Below are 6,213 nucleotides of genomic sequence, written 5' to 3' on the forward strand. Positions count from 1 at the left end.
TACTAGGTGGCATGGAAAATCAGTTACGTCACTATAAAAACAACTGAGCGATAGTGTTTTTATTGAAAAATATTCCTTATAGTGCTAGTGATATTTTGGTTATCGTTGGTGTTGTAATCATCTTCGTTCAATGGACAGCATATCGTTTAACAACGACTATATCTCCCTATTTTGTAACGACTATTTCTACATATGTTTTACCTATTTCCTTATTTGTATTCTCAATTTTGAATTTCACAAATCACCAATGGCGGGTTCTGATGAAGAGATAAATATTCATATCAATAGGTTTTAGATCACAGCAAGAAATGCATCAAAGGGGGTTGCAACAATTTGATGATGAGGAAGCTCAAGTTAGAGAACTAATGGATACTCGGATGCCCGTACATTCCGGCCAAATACCTAGAGTTCCAGAACCTAAAGAAATATTCACGAGAAGATATACGTATCGGAGGAGGGAATGGTTCCATCAGAAGCTGATGCACAATTATACTCCGTTTACCTGGGTTGCTTTTCTAAAACACAAAATGATACTCTTGAAGAGTTAAAGATTATTGTGGATGGAATCCAAAATGAACAAGGTTGCAAGCTTAAGAAGGTAAGAAGTGATCGTGGTACAGAATTTGAAGATACGAAAGTCTACGAAAACTGTAACAAACTAGGAATATCTCATCCATTTTCTCTTCTTATCACTCCTCAAGCCAATGGTGTTGCTGAAAGAAATAATATAAATATTTAGGAAATGGCTTGAGTAATGCTTCACAACAAAAACTTATCACTCACTTTCGAAGATCATAGAAAAAGTATATTTGAGATCAAAAACACTAAATACTCCCTATGAATTGTGGAAGAAAACCAAATCTAGGTTATCTAATAGTTTTTGGAAGCAAATGTTACATCCTTAAAAACAGAGGAAATAGAGGAAAGTTCGATTTTAAAAGTGATGAAGGTATCTTTCTTGGGTATGCTTCAGACGGTCGTGCTTTCAGGGTATACAATCTTCGAACTAAAGTCATAATGGAATCTATCAATGTGGTTATTGATGATATTAGTAATTTTTGACAAGATAAACAAGTTGTTAGTGAGATACCTCCTTAAGAAACAATAGATAAGTAAAAACTTGTTATTGTTCCCACAACTAGTGATCCAATAATAGATATGATACAGACAGTGTTGTTGAGATCCCTAACAACATTGAAAGTGAAACTCACAAACCTCCTGTGTGGGTACATCTTAAATATTCCGATGAACATATCATCTGTGATGTAAATACCAGGGTAATGACTCGTGGACAAGTTTTTTTTTTTTTTTTTGCTAGGTCAAAATGGTTTATTGAAGCAAAAAAACGTAATTACAAGAAATACAAAATGGGAGGCTCGAGGCTTCCCCACCCCCATAAACCAAATGGGCAAAAAAATAGCAACAAAATAACTCTAAAAGCTCATAAAATAAGCTCCTAAACACAAAAAAAAAATTAATAACATAAAGAGAAAATCTATGAACATTAAAATCGTTTGCCCCTTATTTCCAACTCTACAATTCCTCTTCTTGGGAAGAAGACCAGCAATTATTTGAGTCAAATCAGGGTCTCCATAAGTCTTCTTGTATTCATCTTCATAAATATCATCATATTTATAGTCATCTTCATCTGAAGCATAATTACCACTAGAAACATTGTGGATTGCAAGTCTCCTCATGAATTATCATCTTCTGGATTTATATTCAAGTACTAGGTTCTGGCTTTCTTTCGGACCCGACCCAACTAATGTGACTGTGTGCATTAAATTAAGCTTTCAACTGTAATGGAAGTAATATATGTTGGTGCTGTTTTGAGTACTTGTTTTTCCATTTAATTTATTGAAATGAATCAAGTTAACTATGATGGATTGAAAAATGTATGTTTTTGTGAGATTCTTGAGCCTCATTTGGTTTTCTTTTACTATAGCCAACTAGTTAAGACCTGGAAAAAAATTACATTATACCTCCAGTCCTAACTAGGAATCATGAACCTGGTAACTTAGATTTTTACGTATAATACTAATGAGTTTGCTACTAAGAATGTACAAATAAAGACTTTTGGCCAAGTATAATTGAGTTGCTCCTCGAAGCGATCGAGTTTGTGGAAGTGTCAATCCCTTTGATGAATCATCCTGATCTTAGCAACATTGTGATCATTAATTAGCGAAAACAGGTATGTGCTTCAACCTTAAATCTTTATGAGAGAAATGCTTGTATGATGATTGCAGGCGAAAAATAATGAAAATTACTACTGATTTTCCTTGGTAAATGGATTTGTCTTAAGTTTGTTCTTCCTTTTCCTCACAAGTTTGATTGTGTTGTTCATCATATTACCTCTGTCTAGATTGAGTTTGTATCATGACCTATGAATCGTTCTTTCTTTGGTAAATGCTAGTTCGTCTCATGACCGATGAATCGTTCTTAGGTTTTAGATGTCTCGTATAGTCAGTTTGCTCATTCCTATTCATGCGTGTGTTGTAGGAATGTTATATATGCTACTATGTTTTATATGTAATTCTCATGTTTTTGTTTTGCCAGTTACTAATGACAATGTAATTTTTGTTTTGTATAGTTTATTTTGATTAATAGGAGACCACAAAAAAAAATTGCTTTAGGCCACAAAAAATGCAGGACTGGACCTGCCGAAATAATAGAGAATCTTTTTGAGATTTTCGAAATTAATATGTTTTGTTTTACCAGCAATCAAAACATATCTCTGGAAATATATATTAGTTAAGTGCTAGCTAATATTGAGTTGTCCATAAAGATTTTGGTTATACAGTTGGATATGGGTTGTAATTCATAAAAGCGAATTTAGGTGTTTTATTGCATATCTTAAGAATATCTTCGGTATGGAAATTCCTTGGTGTTCAAACTACCTTGGTCTACAAATAGTGAAGTTTGTTCTTTTTACAAACTTACCCTGAACCATGCAAACTGTATCTTTGTTGTTTCTAGTATAGCCGACTAATAGTATTCTCGTAATACTATTTTGGAGATGACAGTAACCTAATTAGGCGAAATCTCTTATGTCCGCTAATATAAAAACTTCTTTGGGATCAAGAAGCGTCTACTAGTACCGTTGTCGGGAAACTAGAATTGTATTGTTATTTTAGTTTTAAATTATTGATTTGATTGACTAACGATGTTTAGCTCTTGATTTGCACCTAGTTTGATTATTTCTGAGAGCCTTCTTTTCTGACATAAGGTCACTCAAACTAGGTAAAGAGTTTAACATTGACTCGTGCTCATCCACTGTCAACATAATCCGTTCTACGCGTGATCAATCATAAATCAGGAATCAAGTTTGTTTTTGTGGAGGTACAAAAGACTATTGAATATTGAAGACAAAAAGATTTTTCTTATTGGTTTTGTATCTATGTGATTTTATTCGTGCACAAACTTGATCGGCTGGGTCCGACTAGATTTAGTTTATCTTCTGATTGACTTATTATTGACTAGTACTATTTAGATCGACAAGGTATCATTCTGTGGTTAACTTGTTTAATCAAGATCTTCGAAAATCTAAACCCGAAAAAGGAATTTAATTGATTTTAAACAGAAAAGCCTTTGTCACACTCAACATACATATCTCTGATTGATTTTCTGAGATATGAGAGTGGTTACCAAACAGATTAGTCATTTATTGTTTGGAAGCGACCAAAAGGGTTGAGTGCTTAAAGTCTTCAGATAGACTGAAGCAACTTAAGATAATGGACTTTATCTTAGGATTCACGTGTGTTGGATAAATTGGTTGTAGGCGCAAGAAAACTGAGAAACTAGGTAAGTAGGGGTAGTTTACTTGGTCTCTACTATATGAAGTTGGTAGTGTCTTTTTATAGCGGTTTAATTCTGAGGGTATTTATAACTGTACTAGGTCCCGGGTTTTTCCGCTTTTGCGGTTTCTTAGTTACAAAATCTTGTTGTGTGCTTTTACTTTACTTTTTGCATTATAATTTGTTCAAGTTATAATTAAAATAAATACACATGTGCGTTAAATCCTAATCACTTGATATTGGTCCTATAGTATATCGGTTTCGGACCGTAACTATTATCTAGTGAATATCAAGTTTTCGTATTGTCTTGACTTTGTCCATAGACGATCACACTTGTTATTAGACTTATGGGTTCATTTTTAAAAGATTGTGGTGTATTTGGGTACCCTCGTCTTTTCACATATAAATTCGATACGACTCGGAAGTTGTTACTGTTGTTGGATTGATGTTGAAGTTGTTACCGTTGTTGTTGATTATTTGATCATGTTCATAAGAAGTTGATGTTGCTAATAAGAATTTGTTGTTGTTTACCCATATGACTTGATTCATAACACTTCAAAGTTTGATAACAATGTCAAGTCCCTGAATTAGTACTACACATTGTTGTCTGGTTATTGCAATTCATCAGACCATATTGACTAAACTTCTTCATTAGGTTTCCTGTACTTAAAGACAAATACGTAATAATCACACATCCTTCATATGTTGGATTACCTAAATGAACTTTTACAACATGTATGTATTTCCCAAAAACTTTTCCAAACTCATCCAAATTCTCCATTCTAGATTCTACATTCATTAATTTTGATCCACACCTAATTCTAATACCCCCGTTATCACTGTCAAGTTTTTGCTTTTTCCGAGAAATTTCTTTGTTTACTGCTTGATTCCTTGTTTTCTTTTTCTCAAGGTCTAATAATTCCTATTAACAAGCATTAATAATCTATTTATGGCTTCTCTTTCATCAACAGATGGCAAACCTTTTCTACCTCTCCTTCCATTAATAACCCATCTTGATAAAGAACACAACCAATCACAACTTAAAAATCTCCCAGATATAGATGAAGAATTCTTGTTTTGATCATCAAAAATCACTTTCTTTTCTCCCTTAGGATGACATATTAAATGACCATATAATAATTTCAAAAAACGGAAGTTTATACTGAATTCAAAACAAGTAGTACCATTATTAAGTTCTGATTCGTTACTCACCATTTCTGCTCCCAAACCATCAAAGACTCAGCCAGAAAAATCTACTTGGTAGCAAAGACATATTTAATATACACCAAAATTGATTCAAGAACAAGATTGGTTAAGAGAATATGTTAAATAATTTTGTTGATGATAAAAATTTAATCTTCGGGGTTTGAAAAGAAATAATGAGTTGATGGTAATGAATTAATGAGCAGAAAATTAGGTTATGAAAAGAAACAGCTTCAGAAAAGGATAAGGGTTCCAAAGACGAATGAGTCTTTGTAAAGAACACAATCATTAACCAACAATTTTAAGAACCCTAAGTTGAAAAATCATAATTTGAAATCAAGAACTGACAATATTTGTAATTGTATCAAAAAATTACCTTTATCAGATAAGAATTCATTATCGTTGTAGCCAAAACACACCAAATTTCTGATCATTAGAGCAATCGAAGTAAAAGCTTCTTCAATATCAGAATTTGGTTTCTTTTTCTTTTTTTTCTTCTTCTTCTTGTAACTTTTTGATGACGAAGATGATGATGCAGCGGAAACTAAATATTGATTATCCATTAAAGAAAAGTATGGAGATGAAAATCTAAGATCGAAAATAAATAAAATCGGTGGTTCTTTTTCCCGATTAATACCATGTGAAAGTATTGAATGTAATGGTTATTATTACCGAATGAATAATATGTTTCAGGTAGTTCTTACAGACACATGTGAAGTGTATTTATAAGACTCAGACAGATTTAGTCAACATGACTTGACTTGACTCGACCTTATATTCCTAATAAAACTGAAGTTGTTGCTGCTGGATGTTGCGGGGTTTTTAATAGGGTGTTATTGCTGATATTTGAGTAATAAATGGATGAGAAACTGAATTGTTTTAGGGTTTGATGAATTTTATGGCCCTAGATTTTTTTGGGTTTGAATTTGCAGGGAAATGGAGTTATAAAAGATGCTTCCTTGGATGATAACACCACCACCAGGTTGTGCAGACAACATGTTCGATTAATTTCTTGGATGAACTCTTCTTCATCACTTCAACCTCATTTGTGGCTGGTTCAGCCTGTGCACAAAAGTGTTGTTGCAGCTGTTTGTCTGGGTGTTTTTCGTGAGTTATGAAAAATGGTAGAAGATAGAACGCAGAACTAGCGGTACAAATGATTGTATTTCTGGGTTGTTGTTAGGCCCAAGAATTTGAGCTAAAAATCAGATGGGAG

The sequence above is a fragment of the Papaver somniferum genome, chromosome 8 (genome assembly GCF_003573695.1).
Source record: "Papaver somniferum cultivar HN1 chromosome 8, ASM357369v1, whole genome shotgun sequence".
Taxonomy (NCBI): domain Eukaryota; kingdom Viridiplantae; phylum Streptophyta; class Magnoliopsida; order Ranunculales; family Papaveraceae; genus Papaver; species Papaver somniferum.